Below are 23,347 nucleotides of genomic sequence, written 5' to 3' on the forward strand. Positions count from 1 at the left end.
TCTTGAGTGGTCTTTTAGGGCCCCTGGTATTGGCTACTGTCAGAGGACAAAATACAGAGCTAGATGGACCTTTGGTCTAGCCCAGTGTGGCTGTTTTTATGGTTTAAATTACACTCACAGGCACTGATAATAGAGTTACTGAAAGCTTGGGTCCAGTCCCCTCGCAGATGACCATCTTGCTGATCCTCAATCTTTGGGGTAAGATAGTATTTTAAATGTCCCACATCCGCAAGCTTGTCCCACGGTGTTTGGGGGAGATGATGAGGATGTTACCCTTTGAGATAAAAACTAAGAAATACAGAACAAGAGAATTCTTTCAGAAATCTGGGCTTTAGACATATTTCGTTTAAAGCAGGGGGGTCTGAGTTCCTGAGAAGGGTTTTGTTTGCAGGAGGCAACATGGTTTGGTCTGTCATTGTACCAAAGGGGAAGATCTTTGTTCATGAAGGAAGGGAGAAGACTAAATCAGTCTAATGCAGATGGGATTTGAACCCATGCATACAGAGAATAATGGATTAGCAGTCTATCACCTTAACCACTCAGCCACCTCATCTGAACTGTCAGGGGAAGGACAGGAGGAGAAATCTAAGGCCAGCAGAGATAGGGCCAACATGTAGTTTTTAAATTTTATTAGAGAATATTTAGAAAAAATAAACGATACAGAAAATTTGAAGCGTTAGTTATTGGTCATTGGGGGTAACATACAGAGTATAGGGGTATGTTGGTGTTTTGGGGCTGGGCAGCACACATAGTATATACACACTGCAATGTCCCCAATGAGGGGTGGGTAATCGGTGGGCGGGATCAAGCGTACGCAGGGTCTGAATGGGCTCCCCCCTCACATCTAGTGAGGAGCTGGGGGAAAGACTTCAGGAACAGACCGTGTTTTCATAGACACACCTACTCTGCCTAGGTACACAGCATGATGGGGCCGCTTTGCCAAAATGACCAGCCCAGCCCAGGTGAATTAAGTGGATCCCTGGATGCAGGGAGCTCTGACATTGCTCCACGCCCCTCCCCCCCCCCCCCCCCCCCGCAGCTCCCTAGAGGTGCACAGAGGAGCAGCATTCCAGGGAGGGGTGGGCAGCAATGCCAGCTGCTCCATGCACACAGGTCAATTTCCCCACATGGGTGCAGGAGGGGGTGCAGGGGTTAGGGGTGAAGAGGGTGCAGAAGAGGGGCTGTGGCTGGGGGCGCAGGAGGGGAGTGCGGAAGTTAAGGGCAAAGGGGACACAGTTGTAGGGGTTAGGGCACAGGAGGGGGCAGAGATTGGGGTGAAGGAGGTGCAAGCATTGGGAGTGCAGGATCTAGGGGGAGTGGGGAGCCCACAGGGGCCAGGGGCAATGGGGGTTTGCCAAAATACAAGTTTTGCCCAGGGCGCCATTTTCCCTAAGGCCAGTCCTGGTGGGGAGTTTCCCCATTGATAACATTTCTGGCTGGGAGGGGGAGGGGAGAGAGAAGAGGCATTTTCTCTCTGTTTCTTTCCTCTCCATTTTCCCCCATTCCTTCAATCCCAAAATCCTCCCTTGTATTTCAGACTGTGCAGTGACGCCCCCCCACCCCCCACCCCAGGACTCTGGAGCCTTTGCAGCAGAAAGATCCCGGGAGCTGAGGATGAATCCAGGGGTGAGTAGCTGGCAGGAAGGAGTCCTAGCAACCCTTCTGGGAATGCAGGTGAGGAATGACTCCCCCTTCTCCAGATTCTCCCTGTGGGGCTTTGGGGAGCAGGGAGGGTTGTGTGATAAATTCCATCCAACATCCCCCTGTGATCCAAGCCGAGGGACGTCTGAGCTCTCCACGATCCCCTTGACAGCACCAAAGAAGGGGTGTTTTCCACTGCCCAGGAGACCCCAGCCAGGGATTAAAGGCAGCTCCAGACTTTCCCTTTCTCCCTTCTGGGTAATCAAGTTCAAGTTTTTACAAGGAGCTAAAGAAGCCTCAACCCTGTATCTCACTTAATGTCACATTTCTCACTACTGGACAGAAACAAATGTCATTTCAATCCCAGGTGAGTCCACTTCAGTCATTTCTCAGCCTGAGTCCTTCACCCTCATCCCTTAGGGCATTGTGTCACCGTGTGGGCGTTTTGTTTCCCTCCTCAGTTTCACACAGAGACACAATTTCCTTTGTACAGATCCATGAACAGCACAAACTTTCTGTGTCTCTGGTCTGAGCCAAGGCATTCAATTCCATTGGAACCTTCTCTCCGGCAATGGCAATGGTCAGACAGAGGGGACATGGCCACCTTCAGCCCTGACAGTGAGATATTCGCTCTCCTCTTTCTTCATGCGGCTGTTGTTGTTCCGTGAAACAAATGATGGAATAAAAAGCTGAGTTTACTCCAGGGTGAGGAAAGAAAGGAGCCACCAACTCCCTGAAAAATCTCAGTGCCCCAGAGAAAACCTGCCCCTGCTATTGGAATCACTGATGTGCTGGAGATATGACAGGAAAAAGGACTGTCTGAATTGCCAAGGCAGGGAATGAACAATCTACAACTATGTCATTGACCACAAACACACTCTAACCATGCTCCAGCCAGTAGGGAAATGGGCAGGAATTCTCGCTGTTCAGCCATGGACACACTTACAGAGCTGCACAGCAGTGAGTGTGCTGTGGAAGCTGGTCTGAGCAAACAATTGGAAATGACCCTTCAGTGAGAACAGAACCATAGTGTAAAAAAAGCCCCTGCGTTAAGTGGTTGTGGCTGAGTGATCTAACCTAGGAAACCATGGGGGTCTTTCTGTGGAGGTTTGATTCTTGCCAACTAGGGAAGGCAGGTGTGTGATGTCTTCATGGCTGTACTTTCAGTGCCTGAGGCCACAGGGAGCCAAGTCTAATCTTACTCATAGGCTAAGGACAAGTCTACATTTCAAACGTTGAGTCTACGCTGCTGCAGCTCAGTTAATGAAGATGTTCTATGCCAGGGTTTCTCAAACTTCATTTCACTGCAACCCCCTTCTGCAAAAAAAACTTACTACATAACCCCAGGAAGGGGGACCAAACACCAAGCCCCTCCACACTGGGTGGGGAAGGCGCCGAAGCCTGAGCCCTGCCCCCCTGGCGGGAGGGCAAAACTGAAGCTTGAGGGATTCATCCCTGGGTGGTGGGGATCAGACTTTTGGCTTCAGCCCCAGGCCCCAACAAGTCTAACACCAGCCCTGGCAACCCCATTAAAACAGGGTCACAACCCACTTTGGGGTCCTGACCCCAGTTTGAAAACAATTGCTCTATGCTGAAGGGAGAGAGTTTTCCTGTCGGTGTAGTTAATCCACTTCCCCAGGAGGTGGTAGCTATGTCAGTGGGCGAAGGTATGATGGTGGGTGTGCAAGTTGTGGTGTTTACCACATTTATGAAGTTTAATTGAATCCCAGTTTTAAAACCACCTGTGGTCTGAGAATAGAAAAGGAGCTCACTGAAGCAGGGTCTGTCCTTCAAAGTCCTGGAGATAACAACTTCAACCCATTGTTGCATGGGGGTATAGCTCAGTGGCAGAGTGTTTACCTGCAGCTCTAGTGGTCCTTAGTTCAAATCCAAGTGCTCTCTGATAACCACTTTTTTTTTTAAAAGGAAAACATTTTCATTTATATTCTCCATTATGCTCATGAATTCCACTATACGGGGATGCTTGAAATGAATGTAAACACTCAACATTTTGCTGTCCATATGCATAAAAACGTAGCAAACCTGTCCATCAGCTGAAATCATTCCAGTCTTCTGTGTCTAGTTTATATTTTCATAAATTAAACAATGCACATTTGCAGATCCCTGTTCTCCAGGGACTATGCTGTGCAGAAGAACAAGAACCACATCCAGTTCGGGTTCAGGAGTCTAAGGAGCAAAGGCAACTTGGAGCAGGCTAAAGTCACCAGCACCTTGGCTCCTTCACATTCAACCAGCAGCTGGGCCCCCAGGACAAGGAATGAGAAGAAGACAGTAGCTCTGAGCAGGAATATAGCCACCAAGAAGCTGGCTAAAGCCACCAAGATCCCCAGGAAGGCCACCATGGCCATGGCCATGTCTAGGCTTAATCATCAGAATGTGGTGACTGTGGTGGGAACCAAAAAGGCAGAGACAAGCCCCCAAAAGTTCTAAGCCGCCAAGCCACAGAAGGTGGTCAAGAGTCCACCTACAATTAAGACCGGAGAGTCAACGTCAAATCACCCAAAGCCAGGGCTAAGAAGGTGGCACTGAGAAAGAAGTGAAGAGGTTTCCATTGGGATGACTCCTGCTCCCCTAATGGCTCTTTTATGAATCGTCATGGACCACCCAGAGAGATCAAAGTCCTGCAGGACAAACAGCCCCACGGATAGTATAATGAAGTCCTGGCAGTGGGGGGAAGTGTTTCTCTTCCAGAGGGGAGGTGCTGTGTTTTGTGTAACACCTCCCAGGTGAGTGATGCACTGACAGGGCAGCTGCCCAGAGCTCCCACATCAGCTCATTCTCTTTGATCTGCTTCTGCTGTTATTTCACATCCAGCACTAGCGGGAGTGTGTCCCTGTCACTTCACCAGCTATAGAACAGACTCTGTCTGCATCCCAGCTTTGATTAATCCCAGCTTTTAATGTATTCCTATTGTGATACTGTCCCAGTTCTCTGCCTCATCCTAACATTCCGGTCAGAGACTGAATACGGGGAGGAATGGACTAGTTTGTGTGACATTTGGTAATTTGCCATAGTATGTGATTGAAACCTCTGCTGGAGGTGGGCAGGAGCCTGTTACAGACATAAAATAGCTACGCTTTACCAAACCACCTGTGACACATTCAAACCTCCCTATACACACACAATAGAAATTGGGGCTCTGAGAAATGGCAACTTTCCTTTAACACCGATCATTGTTTTCTGTAACTTCCAGAGGCATTGAAATAGCAGCTGTTTGAAGGTAAAGCTTCTATTTCACGATCAGCAGCAGAGCCTCTGTAAATTTGCCACCCATAGAGCTGGTTGTTTCTGCATCTAATTGCAGGGTTAGACATACCATTCAGTAACATTAACGCTCTGTAATATAATAATTTAGTAATGCTGCAAATGTTCCCTTCTCCCTCCAGAACTGCCTCAGAATCACCTTCCCTTTGTAGATCAATCTGCTCATGTGTGTCTATGAGGAAAATATGGTTTCTATTAAAAAACATTGTTTATTTAAAAGGACTGACACCGAATGGCCACACGATGCAGCCAGAACATCAGGAACGCAAAGCAACAGGGTCCTGGTTTGCACATTGATGGTGACAAGGGATTGAACTCGACTCCCCTCTGGTAACAGACACATTTGTGTAATTCTCTGCGGCCAAACATAAGCTTAAATGAATTTCCAGGGCTGATGAAAGGGAGCGTTGGGATTGATTTCACTTGTCCACAAATGCAGCGTTTGTTGGTATAAATAGCAGCATGGGCTGGATAGAGAATGAAGCCAGGCCCTGACTTCCCTGGTAGCAAAGCCTTCCAGCTGCAATTGGACATGCTGCACATCTGCAGGGATGGTGTAAATAGCCCAGCATGGCCCCTTTGGGGCTGCTGTGCCTGGCACAGGGCTGCTGATAGAAGTGCTCATTCCATGAATGGCTGCATGGTGCATGAGGCCCACACACCCTATGGCAATGGAGGGGTGTTTCCACCCACAGTTGTGATGTAGGGAGAACAGGAATTAGTTTCACATGCTTATTTGCAGGCTGTAATTTGGGGCACCCTGCTCTGTGGGGGGGATCCTGGCAGCTCAGTTTCAGGGCTGGAACAGGCCCCTGATTTAAAGGGTGGCCATATGGTTTCCAACACTCGGATGTCTCAGTCAATCTCCGTCTCCCAAAGCTGCAGGCCTGTGGACCTAGGGAAGGCTCCTGCACAGTCTCAGCTCCAACAACCAGGGTTAGGACTGGCCCCTGGGGCACTAGGTGAGTGGCAGAGGCTTCAGGAGCTGAGAGTTTGCCTGAGGCCGCAGGGACACAGCATGAGGGAGTATGCCTGGCATCTATATGAAAGGAGCAGAAGGGGATTTACGTGGGATGGGGAGTGAGTTGACAGTGTCTCAGGGGGGTGTATAGATCAGGGGAGGGCAAACTGTGGGCTAGACCCATCAGGGCTTTCAATCTGGGCCATGGGATTGCCAGCCCCAGGTCGTGCAGCCCCTGCGGGGGGAGGGGATGACGGAGGGCTCCATGCACTGGCCTCGCCTGCAGGCACCGCCCCCCAGAGCTCCCATTGGCTGGGAATGGAGAACCATGGCCAATAAAAGCTTCGGGGGTGGTATCCACAGACAAGGGCAGCACATGGCGGAGCTGCCTGCTCCCCCCCCCCCCCCAGAAGCCACTGCCAGACATCTGGCCACTTCTGGGAGTGACACAGGGCCAGGGCAGGCAAAGAGTCCGACTTACCCCCACTGCGCACCGCTGCCACCCCGGAGCCGCTTGAGGTATGTGGTGCTGGGCCAGAGCCCATATCCCAAACCCCTCCTGCACCCTCCACCCCAAACCCCTGCCCTGAGCCCCCTAACCCCTGCCTTGAGCCCCCTGCTGCATCCTCCTGCACCCCAACCCCCTGCCCTGAGCCCCCAGCAATGCGCACCCCCTCTGGCACCCCTACCCCCTCCCCTGAGCCCCCTCCCACACTCTGCATCCCTGAGTCCCCAACCCTCTTATTGAGGTTCTGGCTGTACTTTTCCCCACACTTGTTTATTTACACACACTTGATCTGAGGCCCCACGAAGTCACGGGAGCACCTCATCAACCTCCTTCTGGCCACGGTGGGGGGCTGTTTTTCGTTCCTTTATCCAGTCACGTATCTGGGCAGAGTTCCTCTGGGCAGCGTCCGCTGACTCTCTCGATGCCTTCGAGGAACAATGGGCACTGTCCGGGGTTCTCTGCTTGGTGTCCCCTTCTGGTCCCCTAGTTTTGGGCCTTTGACCCCCACACCTGTTCCCGTTATTGCCTTTATTGCCTCCCGAACTTGGTTGGGATCTGGGTTTAGTAGCTCCTCCCTAGGCTGGGAGAGGGGCTTTTAGCAGAGGTTGGTGCACGCTACCGCCTGCCCATGTCCTGGCGCTCAAAAAGACCACTCTCCCACTACTCCCTGGCCCTGCAGTATCACAATAAAATAGAAATTAAATAGCACAATTACATGCATCTGCACAATAACAAAGCTAAATGACGAAGTGATAAGAGGAATTCAGGGAATTCAGGGAATCCCAGCAGCAGATAAGACAAATTTGTGAACTGCTAGGAGACTATGCATCAGATACACTGATAAGGGATTCTTTGTTTCTGTAAAGTATATCACTGAATTAAGTCTCCTACAGCACCTCAGTAGGTGACATCAGACAGAGATGCCTGTGTCTTTAAGAACCCAGCCCTGGGAAGCCCATGCTGAGAGGTGCTGTCTGTGGGAGGGGAAATAAAAAAGCCCCTCTGCCCCCTTCCCTATTTTTGCAAACACTGGTGTCTCAGTTCATCAAGGTAACTGTTATCCCTCCGTCCCTGCCTGTGCAATGGTTTTGCCCTCTGTCACCGTCTGGCAGCGCCTTTCCCCTGGGCGTAACCCCAGCTCCTTTCCCCCCATCCCTGATTTTGCCCCTCTGCCCCCATCCTAACCCTGCCTACAGCTGCTTGACCCCCCTGACCAGTCAATTTCCACTCCCTCCTCAGATCCCGGCCACCCCCCTCCTCCAATTTGCCCCCTTTGCTCCTTTTTAACCTCTGTAAATAGCAGTCCCCAGAATCTGATTCCAAGAAAGGGCAGGGTGAAGGGAAGTGGTTTCAGCAGATGTTACTGAGCATGCTCAGTGCACCCTAAACAGGAAATTCCTACAGATCGCAGTTTCTCACACTACACCTGAGGCAGTGTGAGGGCAGCGGCTCCATCACAGTCGAGGGCCTGCACAGGCACATTCCCTTCCCGGGAACAGATCCCCAGGGGCTGCGAGATGAGCTGCTCCTAGAGCCTTTGGGCAGAATCTCTGTCCTGCCCACCCAGCACTGACCCCCCGGGGTCTCTCTGGCCCCTGGTGCCTGCAGCTCTTGGCCGGGGGCGGCAGAGCCTGGGACTGGGTCCAGCTGGAGAAAGTCCCCACCTCAGATGGGCACAGAAAGTGCTTCAGTGAAAGTCTGTCCCTGGCCCAGTCCCACTGGGGCCGCAGCAGCACCCCAGAGCTCAGCCCCGGCTCCCAGCTCACACTGGAAGCAGCAACACCAGCAGTGTCTCGTACCTTACAGAGCTCCGCCTCCGGGATCTGCCCCACAGCTCTTTTCCTTGTTTTTCCTGCTTCCTTCCTACCTGCTCCTCACTGCTCCAGCTCCTTCAAGCCCAACCCAGGCTGCAGCTGCTGCACTCACCAGGCCAGGGACTTTCTGAGGTGGGAACTAGCCCCATCTCTGCTGCTCCTCTTGCTTGTGTGTGTCCCAGAGCCGCTGCAGGGACTGACCTGCACCCAGGCTCTCGCTCCTATTAGCACTCACAGGGCCGATCCAGCTACAGGAGAGTGAGCGCCCCTGGGAGCAGGGAAGTGACCAAGTCTCCCTGCCAGAGGGTGGGGGGAGGGGGAAGAACGGGAAAGTGGAGAGACTGAAAGGGGATAAGGAGAAATAAGTGGGGAAAGCAGCACCCAGCCCTTTTCCACTGCATCACCCCTGAGTAGATTGCTCCTGAGCTCTGGGTAAATATCCCCCAGTGTCCAGAGTTCCCCAGATCCCCCTGCCTCCCAAGGGAATGCACATAGGGGTCTCTTTCCTGCCAGGTGTGATTACAAGGAGCTGTAGGTGTCACCCTTATGCCAGGATTTGAGAAAGACAGCACAGCTTGAGAACATGCATCTGTATTTACAGTCCAGTGTGACAATCCCTGCTCCAGGAGGGGTTTGTTCTCTACTCCTGCTGGATGGGCACAGAATGGGGCAGCCAAGGTTTGTGTCAGTTTTTGTTGCTGCACATTCCTTAACTTAGAAGAGTATGAAATGAAGAAAATGGAGATTGAATTAAAGGGAAATTTCCAAATAAAAGTTCCAGCCCCGGTTGCTTATTGAAAGAAATGACTCAATATCCCAGTACGTATTTTATTAACATGAACAAATACATCCAAGAGCACACATCACTTAGGCTAAATGACTATAGACACCACTCAGCTAAGGGTTAAACAATACAGTGATGAATTTCAGGTCAAATCAGTAAATCAATGAGTTAACAAGGATATTGCATTGGAATCAAGTCATCAATTTAGTCAAACCATCAGATTAATACAGCAGAAAATCAACCCTTAAAAATCCTAAAAGAGCAACCCAAGAAGGCAGGTGCATATTTAGTGATGCCAAAACCCCAATCACAGTTTTTTACCCAGGCAGTGCAACCCAGATTTAGCCAGCTGAATATTTCAATACCGAAACCAAATTATTGCTTACATTTAGCCTACAACCTCAAACTTCATTACAATCTTCTCCTTAGATTTCACTCTTGTGTAGCTAATACTTCTCTTTGCCCTCTCACCCCAAAACACATACAGAACTTATAGAGACATTAGTAAAAGAAGTTCGAACAGCTCTCGCTGAACAGTACACATCTGACAGCTCAATGCCTTGCAATGCTTCCATAAGTGAGGAGCATGCATTCAGTCATTTCATAGGGCAGAGTTTTTAAGGCTATTAAGATTTGGGGAACTATTCTTCCTAGCATCTTCCCTTTGTAGATTTCAGAGGTGTTCACACACTCACCCCCACTGAGCCGCACTGTTACACCCCGATCTAAGAGAAAGGCTGGGAGGTCTCCAACTTCATAAAAAGAAACAGACAAAAAATAGAAAAAGGAACAAAATGTTTCTAAGATTATAAGGGGTTGGATCTTTGCACCTCTCAGTCTTTGGATACACCTGGAGTGGGAACTGTAGCTGCAATTTAGGAACCAGGTACTGGCATAGATGGTCCAGCACTTCGGGCTAGCAGGCTTTTCAGGTACAGGAGACTAGTGAAGGCTGCATAGCCTGTCGTCGTTGTGCTTCATTCCCCAGAGGGGATCAGTCCTGGGGTCCTGGCAGTCAGTCTCTCTGAGGCTATGTCTACACCGGCAGAGTTACAGTGCCAGGAGTTACAGTGCCGCTCAGAGAGCGCTGAAGGGAAACTGCTATTCTGTGTTCACACTGTCAGCTGCCTGCGCAATAGCATGTTCACACTTGCAGCACTTGCAGCGGTATTTGGAACGGTGCACTCAGTATCCCACTGAGCATCTCTTCCTCTTCTGCCGCTAAGAGTTGTGGGAAGGTGAAGGGGGTCGCGGGGCATCCTGGGTCCTGTCCCAATGCCCCGTGATGCATTGCTTCATATCCAAGCAATCCCCGTGCTTCCGTCCACATTTGGCGCCATCTTTCAATGGTTTGTGTACTGCGCATTCTGCCTCTTCGGGCTGCAGGAATGGATCCCGCACTCTTGACCAATATGCTGCTCGCTCTTATTAACACATCACAAGTGGCAATGGAGTTATTCCTTAAACTACAAAGGCAAGAGGAGTTCGACATTGATCTCACCACGCATAGTAGCTACAACACGAGATTTCTTGTGGCATTCATGCTGGTGCTGACCACAGTGGAACACCACCTTTGGGCTTGGGAAACAACCACTGAGTGGTGGGATCACATCGTGATGCACGTCTGGGATGACGAGCAGTGACTGCAGAGCTTTCGGATGAGGAAAGCCACATTCATGGGACAGTGTAATAAGCTCACCCCAGGCATGCAGTGGAAGGACATGACACACCTATCTTACCACACCTCCCTCCAAGTCTCTGGGCAAATCAGGTGTGAACCACTCCTTTGATACAGACGTGTCCCAATCCAGCTGAATTGAGGCAGATTTTGGGCCAATGTCAGTTTGGAAAAGGCCCGCTTAACCCAGCAGGTTTCTCAAAGTAGCTGTTGCTGTGAACCGCATGTAGTGTGGATGTGCGAACCCCAAAGGTATCAAACAAGAAAGAAACACAAGGCTAGTTCTGAGGGGGTTTTCAGAGCCAGGCCTATGGGTTAAACAGCTGTGCTCAAAAGGAAAAGGGGCCTCAGCACCTATAAAAATAACTGGTTGCGGAAAAAAAAAACAACAAAAAATTACATTAAAAAACCAAACCAAAAAAACAACCCAGAAAAGCTACCATCACACATCCATCACCATTTTAGATTTTGACATCTCCTGCCTGCTGTGACATCTTTGCTTTGCAAACAAGAGACCTGGGGAACTCTGTGGCTGTTACCCTCTAACTTTGTAAAAGGTTCCAAATCTTCTGTAAAGCAATTTTCCTCTTAAGGGAAGATTTATTTTAAAATTTATAAAATAAATTCCATTTTAAATAAAAATAATTACAGTCTATTCTGGGTCTCTATTCTTGTACATGCTATTTATCTCACATATTCCCCCACTCTAATTCCATTGGAGTGAGGTTTTAATTTCAGGAATAGCCACCATTTCCTATATAGTAGGAGTGGGTAAGGAGAGAACTAGAAGAAAACCTGAATTATATTGTATCTCTGAAAGTTATCACATAATCAGCCTCTTACATTGCAGTAATTAACTTCATGTTTAATTTCATTGTCGCTGGTAACAACTCAAAGATTACAAAATATAAACCTATAGGACAGTTTTCTCTTAATTCCCATTTCCACCCAGTCAGCTTTGTGTGAAGTCACATTCTACAGTAACCTAGGAGCCTTCCATTTCTGTGAGTTCATTTCTCCCTGGGTCTTTTCACATAAGTGTGGGTGGAAGGGGTCTCACACTACATGGGAAGATTGTATCATGAGAAAAACCACCTGTGCTCTATTTTCACATTTTCAAATCTTTCAAAGTAGCAAGAGGTGGAGAAGTGATAGACTCAAGAGCAAAACTAAGAGACCAAACCACAGACTCTGCACTCAGCATTCATGTATCCTGCAGTCTGAACTTGGAATCTGATACATTCCCCCATTGGCTACCATCATTTGCCCAGCATGGAAGTGCTTCTTGTCCAACAAGGCAGCCAGATTGGAACCCATTTGCCTGGAATGGCTCTGAAGGAATCAGCGGTTTCTCTCTGTGCTTCATGAAACTTTGGATCCAAACGGTAAAAGACAGTTGTTCCCAATTTAATCATGGCATCCTTTAAGAGTGTGATCAATGCCACTTAACTAGGGAGCAGAGCTCTAAAAATAGTTTACCTGGGCCACAGGTCACCATAGCATCCATCTCTGGGGTGAAAATCAACCACTCGTACCTACAATTTCTACCTGAATTCTTGTCAAATCTTTGACCTTAATTGGAGTAATTTTACACTTCTCTGGCATAGACTTCTTCACCAACCACACAACATATCAGTAGCGATAGTGAGGTATAACTCCACCAAATATGCCTTTTATTTCTTTAATTTGGTGGCCCAGATTTAAATCAGTGACTAAATTCAGGTGCAGTTTAGAATCCCTGTAAGACACCAAAAGTCAGGTAGCTATTAAAAATAGGTATCTTTCTGCAGCTATATCACATTCAACATGGATTTCATTTTCTACACATTTGCAGCATCTCCCAGGGGAAAGTTGAACAGCAATGTCACTTCCATTTTTCCCATCTCTATCTAGATAGGAATTTCGTTTCCCAAATAATAGGCAACATGCACCTGATTAGGAAGAAGATATCTTCAGGGGTGACCTCCTGCAGGGCCTGGGACACAACTGCTTTTGGAGCCAAATGTATGGGTATTTTACTTAGTTACAAGTCATATACTAGGGAATCCTCTTCCCAGCCCTTTAGAAAAAATATTGACCTAACCAATTGAACAACAGGGGGATTGGGATGGTGATGGGGAATAAGGGAATCCCTCTGACTTACCCTATCTTCTTCTGTTGTTACAGAGGGTGAAATTACATTTTTCCCTATCCCTGCCCTGTTCCTGCTCTTTGTTATAGTTCAATATATTTTAAGTGAGGAAAATGGTAGTAAAAATATCTGCTCTCCAGCACAACCGGAAGCAACATCAGAGCAACTGGGAATGAAACAATTTGTTCCTGACGGGTAAACTTGATGACTAACAATTGCTTTGAACTGGGGAAATAGTATAACCATGATGCTCAGGGTTTGTTTCGACTAGGAAGTGATGGAGTTTAGGTCAGGTCAAGGGGAAAGCTAATGCAACCACTGCACCTGGGCTGCATCTGCTCTACAACTATAATTGTCTTTTTACACCAAGATCACTAACTTGAGCAGCCAACGCCATGTGCAGTCCTAGTGGATGTCAGGCACAGGTAGTTTTTGCCTCAGTGCAGCTTGTTGGGATCAAACCTCTCACTCCCACCTGGAACCAATGAACATTCCTGGCTAGAGGGACACACACTCCCATGACTCAAGAGGAAAGGAGTTGATAGAAAAGATCACAGGACTGACCCCAAAGAAGGGTAAGGTGCAAAAGGCAGAAGCAGGCAACTCATCTAGGGGAGCTGAGAGACCACAGTGAAGATGGTGCAAAGATCACTATGTGGGAATTAGCAAACGTGTTTTAAAAAAAAAATCTTTGGCCAGCCCTAATGAAGGTATTTATTACAGTTTTCTCTCATGTGGATTTTCTCGTGTTTAATAAGGTTTGAGGTCCGATTAAAGTATTTCCCATACTCAGAGCATGTGTAGGACGTCTCTCCACTGTGGATTCTCTGATGTGTGGTAATAGCTGAGCTATAACTGAAGCTTTTCCCGCACTCATGGCATGTGTAGTGTGTCTCTTCCAAGTTTATTCTCTCGCGTGTAATAAGGTCTGAGTGGCTACTGAAGTTTTCCTCTGGCCTGTGCTGACTGTCCCAACCTTTTGCCTTTTCTGGGAGTGCACAACTCCTGGAATCATTCCCTTTCAATCTTCCTGATAATGTCCCCTGGGGTTTTACTTGCTCAGCATCTTCCTGCTGGGGTGTCTCCTCGTTCTCACTCACCATCCCATCACCTGATGGGAGACAGAGAGAATCCAGACACAGGTCACTCCCTGCACTGGAGAGAAAGGAAATCTCAGAGAGAGGAATGGGAAAAGGGATGAACAAACCAAAATATGTGCGCTGTGAAGTCCCGAGTGTAACCAAGGCCCTAGATTCTGCCATGCTGGGAAAATGCTTGATATCTTTATTACAGTGTGGACCTGACCCCTCCTGCCAGGGCTAAGCCCACAGACATTTTTCAGCCTCCCCAGTAATAAAGTCTATGAACAAAATGCTAGAAAGGAACGGAACCAAAGGAGCTGGGCAGGCTCCATAGGGGACACTGGCTCCTCCTTCCCCTCCGGTGCCCCTGCCATGCCCTGTTGCTGGCAGAGAACGGCCACCCCATCTCCAGCCCAGAGGGAGCTGTGTCTCAGGGCTCCCCCAAACAGCACCCAGTAACCCCGATCCCTTTTGGGGAATGACTCAGGACTATTTCCCACCCAAACAAGGGTGAATTGCTGCAGAAGAAATGGGGGGAAGCCCCCCAAATATGAGGATAATTTAAATTGACATTTGAGAATTATCGAGAAAATCAGGAAAAATAAGAGACTAGAGAGTCAATAATTTTAGGAAAAACAAGGGAATCTCCTTAGGTTTTATAGTCCTATGTGGTGACGGGAGAGAAAAGGGGAAGATCTAGAGAGAATTGTTATCAGTATTTGAGAGGAAAGTGGCAGAAAAAGGAAAAGGATGCAAGTAGCTCTGCTCACCCCCTGACACACACACACACACACACACACACACACACACACACACACACACACACACACACACACACTTCTCCTCCTGGAATTTCCTGGCTGCACAGAGACCGTTCAATCCCCCACCTGTCCCATTGTCCTTCCCCCGCCTGCAACTCCAGCTTTTCCCCTCCCTTCCCTTCCCATCACCGCCAGCCACGCAAAGGGGGTTCCCCTGGGCCCCATTCTCTGTCCCCACCTGAATCTCAGCGGTGCCTGGGGCAGATCCTGGCTGCAGCGGAGAACAGCAGCTCCGCTATGGCTCAGGCAGCTCCAGCGCTGCTGGCAGCACATGTACAAGCAGGGAGCAGCTACTCAGCCTTGGCTCCAGGATCACACTGGAGGCAGCAGCAGTGCCTGGTCTGTGCCAGAGCCCCGCCCCCAAGAACTGCCCCGCCCCCAGTCTGTGCCAGAGCCCCGCCCCCAGGAACTGCCCCGCCCCCAGTCTGTGCCAGAGCCCCGCCCCCAGGAGCTGCCCCATGTTGGGTCTCTGGGATTTGTTGTCCCGCCTCCTGCCTCCTTCTTCCCAGCACCCACTGCTTCCTTCCTGTATCTTCAAATACCACCGCTGGGCGGGCTGCAGCACTCGCTGGGGCTCTCTCCAGTGGTTGAAGTTGCCTCCATCTCTGCTTCACCTGGGGAGGGACGAAGAGAGGAGATGGTCCCAGGGTGTGAAAGCAAAATTAGGGGGCAGGGAAAGAAGGACTGTTTGGAAAGGTGGTTTTTTTTGCGAGGGGGTGTGTGATCCAGATGGAGTCAGAAGAACTTGGGCAGCAGAGGCTCAGAGAAATTGAGGGGAACCCCATGGGTGTCCCAGTGTTGGCCAGGATTTGTACAGCACCTTGCACAATATGGGGTCCCGATCTCAGTCATGGTCTGTGCAGCACCTGGGAGCCCCAATCTCTGTTTCCTGATCACAGGCACTGGGAAAGGATAGAGGGAAAACCTCAGCACCTGAAGGGTTAATGCAGCACTGTGTGCAATCCCTGCTGGGTGGCGCCGCTGCTCTTATGAGGGGTTGTTTTAGTAGACAAACATTATAACCTCAGTCCCATATGGTCTAGTGGTCAGGATTCCTGGTTTTCAGCCAGGTGGCCTGGGTTCAATTCCCAGTGTGGGAATAGTACAGAGCTTTTGCTCAGAGGGGAGGAAAGGAATGGGGAGGGATCCTGGAAGCAGGGCATTTGGACAGTGTTCGGAGATGATCCCAGAAGTGGGAGTGGGGGGCAGAGGTCTGAGGGGAGATCAGGGAAGGATCCCAGCAGTGTGGGAAGTGGGCAGCATGGAGAGCCCAGCCCTGGCATGGAGCCTGGGAAGAGTGACTCTGTCCTTCTAAACTCACCAACTGCAGACTAGGCAGGCTTGGAAGAATTACATATTGGTTGGTAAATGTCAATTTCTGTGTAAACACACAACCCAATGCCAACATATTTCCATGGATAATAATCAAAATTGACAGATGGGCAAAATAAGAAACATGCTGCTTGAGAACTTATCCTATTCCAATCCTATAGGGTTCCCTTCTGCCTTAGATGCCACCATGTGGGTGTTTCATTTCCCTCCTCATTTTCACACAGAGACACAATTTCCTTTGCATGGATCCATGAACAGCAAAATCTTCCTGTGTTGCTTGTCTCAGCCAGGGCATTCAATTCCATTGAGACCTTGTCTCCTGCAAAGGCAATGGTCAGACAGAGGGGACGTGGCCACCTTCACCTCTGACAGTGAGATATTCACTCTCCTCTTTCTTCATGCTGCTGCTGTTATTCCATGAATAAACACGGTCTGTTCCTGAAGTCTTTCCCCCAGCTCATCACTAGACGTGAGGGGGGAGCCCATTCAGCCCCTGCTTACACTTAGTATTTAAAAACTCCTTATTGGCCCTATGTCTGTTGGCCTTAGATTTCTCCTCATATCCTCATGGAGTTAAAGCTGTGGGGCTAAACACTGTGGTGCAGTTATTTGTGTTCATGTTGAAGCCTGGGTACGGAAACCCTCACCCCTCCTGGGGGCTCAGAGGTTGGGCTCAAGCCCATTTACCTGCACTGTCATTTTATAGTGCTGCAGCCCAAGCCCCATAACCCTGAGTCAGCTGGCCTGGGCTTTGCGACAGCTGCCCGGGGTGTTTAATCGCAGTGTAGACATAATGTTAGGATACGTCTACAGTGCAATGAAACACCCACGGCTGGCCCGTGTCGGATTAATCAGGGTCATGCAGCTTTGGCTGTAAAGTTGCAGTGTACGTGTCTTGGCTCCGGCTCAGTGCCCTGCTCTAGGAGCCCAGAAGGTTGGGAGGGAGTTTAGCAACTGGAAATGGTAAATCCTGGACTCAACGGCATTTCTCCATTGTTCTGTCTGCTTTGGGGCAGTGACAAAAACACAGCCTGATGCTTTCGTTATTTCATATGGTGGTTTAGGATTTTCATTCTCAGACATGGTGCACAACACAGGACTCAACCCCCGACATAAACTAAATGAGCCACCCAGAGGTTCTAGCAACCACAATGAAGCATTTGGTGTGAGAGCTCAGACCCGCCCCGTCCCAGAGGGAGGGGGTCATCTGTGAGGGGACTGGACCACTGACCTATCAGCTATCAGACCTGCCCTGCCCACCGCCCACACCTCTCTGCCCCTCTCCTGAGACTCACCCCGCCCACTGCTCACACCTCTCTGCCCTCTCCCCCGAGACCCACCCTGCCAACCGCTCGCACTTCTCTGACCCTCCACTGAGACACGCACTGTCCACCGCCCCCACCTTTCTGCCCCTCCCCTGAGATTCACCCCGCCCACCACTCACATCTCTCTGCCCCCTCCCCCAAGACCCACCCTGCCCACTGCTCGCACCTCACTGACCCTCCACTGAGACACACACTGCCCACCGCTCACACCTCTCTGACCCCTCCCCAGAGACCCACCCTACCTGCCTCTTGCACCTCTCTGCCCCTTCATCTGTCCTGCCCACCACCCATACCTCTGACCTCTCGCCTGAGACCCACCCTCCTCACCACTCATGCTTCTCTGCACCCTCCCCTGCCCTGCCCACCACTCGAACCTCTCTGCCCCTCTCCTGAGACCCACCCTGTCCACCTCTTTCTTCGGTCATCTGTTGTTATTCCATGAAACATCAAGGATGGAATAAGAAGCTGAGTTTAATCCAGAGTGAGGAAAGAAAGGAGCCAACAACCCCCTGGCAAAGCTCAGTACCCCAGAAAAAGCCTGCCCTCTGCTATCACAATCACTGATGTGCTGGGGATATGACAGGAAAGGGACTGTCTGAATTATCAAGGCAGGAAATGGACAACAATCTACAGATACATCATTGACCACAAAAACACTCTCGTCATGTTCTAACCAGAATGGAAATGAGCAGGAATTCTTGCAGTTCAGCCATGGACATGCTTACACAATGGCACAGCAGTGAGAGTGTTCTGGAAGCTGGTTTGAGGAAACAATTGGAATCAATCAGTCAGTGAGAACAGAACTAGAGTGTAGTGAGAGACACATAAAAAGTAAATAGTTGTGGCCGAGTGGTTAAGGCGATGGACTAGCAATCCATTGGGGTCTCCTTGCGCAGGTTCGAATCCTGCCAACTACGGAGGAAGTTGTGATTCTTTAGTTTCAACAGGAGCTGGGTCTTGTTTCACTCTCATGCTATGGGCTGGTCTACACTTAGTCCGGACTTCGGACTAAGGTACGCAAATTCAGCTACGTTAATAACGTAGCTGAATTCGAAGTACCTTAGTCCGGACTTACCGCGGTCCAGACGCGGCCGGAAGTCTCCCCGCGTCGACGCCGCGTACTCCTCTCGGCGAGCTGGAGTACCGGCGTCGATTGTGAGCACTTCCGGGATCGATCCAGGATCGATTTATCGCGTCTTAACCAGACGCGATAAATCGATCCCAGAACATCGATGGCGTGCCTCCGGACCAGCCGGTAAGTGTAGACTAGGTCTACACTACTGAGTTATGCCACTTTAGTTTAAAGTGTTTTAATTAAACTGGTGTTGCATGTCCACACTACGCCCCTTGTGTCACCAGAGCTCATCCACGCTAGCAGCTCTTGGATCACCACAGAGAGCAGTGCACTGTGGGTAGCTATCCCACTGTGCAACTGGCTTCAGTGTTTTGGGAAGGGTTTGCAATGCCTCATGGGCTGGTACAGCATCACATGATGCAGGTTTCTCTATCCCATTGTTCCATGGGCCTCCTACTAGATTGCCAGCTGCTTTTCAACTGCAATGTGCGTGACGGGGTAGAGACTGTTGGAGTGTAGGGAGAGACAGTGTGTGTGTTGCGGCAGTGTGTGGGTTAGGGAAGAGTAAGCGTGTTGGCACACTGTCTCTAAGTTCAGACAGCTGCTGGAAGCAACCAGTCCTGAGGCAGAGGGAGGGGGACAGCCCTGACATCAGCCCCCGCTTCTCTCACTGGCTCAGCAAAGCACAGAAGTCTCTGTCACATACACGCGCACGCACACACACACTGCTGCCTGCTTAGCTCTGTGTCAGGGCTGCTGGAACAGGGAGGTTTAGAGGGCCATGGCCCCACCACTCTTTACCAGCTGTTTGGAGAAGTGATGGAGGGGGGGAAAAGGAGGGAGTCTTGGGGGGAAGAAGCATTCTGTGGGTGTGGCCTCGGGGGGAGAAGTGGTGTGAGTGTGGGTCCTTGGGGAAGGGGTGTTATGGGAGCACCACAGTTGGGGCAATGGTGGACCCCCACTGTAAGGAAGCTTCCGCCGCCCCTGCTCTGTGTTCATAGAGCGGGAGAGAGCAGCTTTCCATGGTAGTGATTTGCTCCCCAGGGCTCCGGCGGTGGGGCTCGGGAGGCAACTTAAATATCACCAGCCTGCGGAAGTCGGTCCGCCACACCCGAATGTACCAGCTTACTTTCACCGCTGGAAGGTCCTCACCTGGATCAATAACTGATTAAAAGATAGGAAACAAAGGGTAGGAATAAATGGTCAGTTTTCAGGATGGAAACAGGTAACTAGTGGTGTCTGTACTGGGACCAGTACGATTCAACATATTCATAAATGAGCTGCTAAAAAGTGAGGTGACAAAATTTGCAGATGATCCAAAACTACTGAGGATAGTTAAGTCCAGAGCAGACTGTGAGGAGTTAAAAAGAGATTTCACAAAACTGGGTGAAAGGGCAACAAAATGGCAGATGAAATTCAATGTTGATAAATGCAAAGCGGTGCACATTGGAAAACATAATCCCAAGTATACATATAAAATGATGGGATGTAAAATAGCTGTTGCCAACTCAAGTGAGAGATCTTGGAGTCATTGTGGATAGTTCTCTGAAAACATCCACTCAATGTGCAGCGGCAGTCAAAAAAGCAAACAGAACGTTGGGAATCATTAGGAAAGGGATAGATAATAAGAGAGAATATCTTATTGCCACTATATAAATCCATGGTACACCCTTCATCTTGAATACTGCGTGCAGCTATGGTCACCCCATCTTAAAAAAGATGTTTTGGAATTGGAAAAGGTTCAGAAAAGGGGTATGGAGTGTCTGCCATATGAGGAGAGAATAATAAGATTGGGACTTTTCACCTTGGAAAAAAGATGATTAAGGGGGAATATGATAGAGGTCTATAAAATCATGACTGGTGTGGAGAAAGTAAGTAAGGAAGTGTTACTTATTCCTTCTCATAACACAAGAACTTGGGGCCACCAAATGAAATTAATAGGCAGCACATTTAAAACAAACAAAAGGAAGTATTTTTTCACACAATGCACAGTGAGCCTGCGGAACTCCTTGCCAGAGGATGTTGTGAAGGCCAAGATTATAACAGGGTTCAAAAAAAGAGCTAGATCAATTCATGGAGGATAGGTCCATCAGTGGCTATGAACCAGGATGGATAGGGATGGTGTCCCTAGTCTCTGTTTGCCAGGAGCTGGGAATGGGTGACAGGGGATAGATCACTTGATAATTACCAGTTCTGTTTATTCCCTCTAGAGCACCTGGCTTTAGCTACTATGGGAAGACAGGATACTAAGCTAGATGGACCCAGTCTGACCCAGTATGGCTGTTCTTACGCCCTTATGCTCCTTTCATATAGATGCCTGAGATTCTGCCTCACAATGTGTCCCTGAGGTCTCAGCCAAAATGCCCCAGACAGGCAAACACTCCGTGCTCCTGAAGCCTCTGCCACCCACGTAGTGCCCTATGGCTCATCCCTAACCCTTGATGCTGCTCCTTTCCATAGAATGTGAAAGGAGCGGAGGCCGTGCAGGAGCCTTATGGGGACGCAGATCTGAGGCTTTGGGAGAGGGAGATTGTCTGAGAAATCAGAGTGCTGTAAACCATGCAGCCACCCCCTCAATCAGGGGCCTGTTCCAGCCCTGAGTCTGGGCTACCGGGATCCCTCCCACAGAGCAGGTTGCCACAGATTACAGCCTGAAAATAGGGATGTGAAACTAACTCCTGTTCTCCCTGACAGGGTCTGCCCTAGACCAAATGGCATCCCAGGCATGAAGCATCTTCAGTGCCTGCCCCGCATACGTTAAACTTTTGAATATCTTATTTTTCATTGCATTTGTAGCTCATTTCATGATTTTGATGCACAATTTGGATGCATGATTTTCTCGGTCATATAAGATGATACATTTGCATGCTAGGATCTGTAAATCATTATTTATTCATACCATATATAAGCAAATAAAACAAATTCATTTCCTCTAAGCATATAGAAACTTTTAAATTTGAACAGTAACTGAAATGTACTAACATCTAGAAATCAAACTGTCACCAACACAGGGTGGACCAGTATTAAATAGTGTTACAGTAAGAGACAGCGTTAGAATGTTAACCCTAGTGCTTGAGTTCAAAGGTCGCTTTTCTCGCATTTGCCCTCATGAACTGAAGCGCAGCATTAGGGAGATCCAAAGATTGGCCAATGGCATTTTCAAGTGCTAAAATAGCAAGCGATGTTGGTCTCTCATTGGCCATCATCGATTGAAGATATGATTTAATGAGCCGGAGCTTCAAGGTGAGGGTGGCTCTGTCTACCACCTTCCGTTGCGCTGCTGGGCACCAAGTCCCTGGCGGCCAATATGTGAAGCTGGAAGAAGAGAGTGGGGTGGCAAGTGGTGGCAGGACTTTTGCCACCAGGGTCTAGCTGCCCAACTTCCTCCTCGTACCACTGGGCCCCAGTCACCTTCAGAAATCCCAGGAACTAAGGCAGGAATAGGGCAAGGAAGCGAGTAAAGCTGAGCAAGGAAGACATGGGCCTTCATGGGCCACTCACAATGACGTCCTTTTTCTGTGCCACAGCTGACAAAAACATCCCAGACAGAAAAGCAGTAGGCCAAAAACATGCCTAGCAGCTGTTTAAATAGATCAGTTAGGCAAGTGCTAGAGTGAGGCTCTAAAGGTCCCTGGTTCAATTTTGGGCTTTGGCGTGCTTTTCTATCCCCCTTTGTGCAGGGGTGGGCTGTTTTCTGAAAGTGCAGTAGTTCCTTTAACTGTCCTGAGTCCCTCCTTTCGGGCTATGCAGCTGGAAAAGACAGCATGGGCTTCTGCACCAAGTTGGCTCACCTGAGTTTTCATTCTTCTCTTGCTCTTTGTCAACAAAGGGAAGAAAAAGAAGCTCTCCTTCAAGAAAGAATCACAAGGGTGACGTAAGGATGACTTTCTGAGTACCAGCTCCAGTCCTCTGCTCTACCAGCTGACCTATCAAGGGCTGCCACCACTTTCTCCAGGTCTGCCTATTGGTGTATGCCAGAGCGAGTGCACACCAAGTGGATGGAATTTGAAGGAGAGGCAGCGCCCTACAAGAGAGTTTCTGTAGTGTAGTGGTTATCACGTTTGCCTAACACGCAAAAGGTCCCTGGTTCAAAACCAGGCAGAAACATGCTGGCTTCCTTTTCCCAGATCCCCTTGCTGGCCAGGAAGGTGCTTCTCCTTCTCCTATTGGCCTATCCCTGGGAAAACTCCAACCCCTGAATGACAGAGGGTAGTGACCTCAGTGGAGAAAGCACCTTGGCGTCAGTCTGGAGAACCTAGAGGAGTTAGCCATGTCACCTTTTGGAGGTTTGTGGCTTGGCCTCCTCTGCCCTTGGAGGTTGGCCCTATAGAGGCCGTTACTTCCTGCTGGCCTCCTTTGCATTGACTTGCAAAAGGAGGAAGTAAGACAGGAATGGGGCAATAGAGGAAAGTCAAGCTGAGGAAGGCAGGGAAGAAGCTGTGCAGCTAAGTGGGGTTAGTAGAGCTCCACCATTCGTTCTGCAAAGCCTGGGGAGGTGCGGTTGGCTGCTGGGAGGTAGAATCCTGTGCCTGCCTCTTGGCTTACCAGGGATGGTTACTTGCATCCCAGGAGAAGAAGGACGGTTCTGGGTGAAAGGAAGACAAGCAAAGCTATGGGAGGAAATTTGGGTGTGTGGTGCAGGCTCTGTGCTGGGGGAGGGGGTTGGGGTGCAGGAGGGGTGGCACTCACCCCTGTCAGTGCAGCTCCCAAAGTGACAGGTACACACAACACTCCGGCAGCAGCTCCTAGGTGGGCGGGGCCAGGGGGGTCTCCGTGGGCCGCTGCCTGCAGACGCTACCCTCAGAGCTCGCATTGGCTGCAGTTCCTGGCCAATCGGAGCTGCAAAGTTGGTACTCGGGGCAGGGGCAGTGCATGGAGACACTCCCCCCACCCCAGGGGATGCCGGGACA

General features: G+C 49.6%; 3 non-coding genes across 3 annotated transcripts; all 3 read left to right on the forward strand.

The window, feature by feature from the left end:
- The first annotated feature begins 15,733 nt into the window (after positions 1 to 15,733).
- TRNAE-UUC (transfer RNA glutamic acid (anticodon UUC)) lies at positions 15,734 to 15,805 on the forward strand. The gene has a single exon. It is a non-coding gene; the product is annotated as a tRNA-Glu (tRNA).
- A 2,392-nt stretch (positions 15,806 to 18,197) lies between these two features.
- Positions 18,198 to 18,279, forward strand: TRNAA-AGC (transfer RNA alanine (anticodon AGC)). The gene has a single exon. It is a non-coding gene; the product is annotated as a tRNA-Ala (tRNA).
- Positions 18,280 to 22,471: 4,192 nt separating this feature from the next.
- TRNAV-AAC (transfer RNA valine (anticodon AAC)) lies at positions 22,472 to 22,544 on the forward strand. The gene has a single exon. It is a non-coding gene; the product is annotated as a tRNA-Val (tRNA).
- Positions 22,545 to 23,347: the final 803 nt, after the last annotated feature.

The sequence above is a fragment of the Chrysemys picta genome, chromosome 16 (genome assembly GCF_011386835.1).
Source record: "Chrysemys picta bellii isolate R12L10 chromosome 16, ASM1138683v2, whole genome shotgun sequence".
NCBI lineage: Eukaryota > Metazoa > Chordata > Testudines > Emydidae > Chrysemys > Chrysemys picta.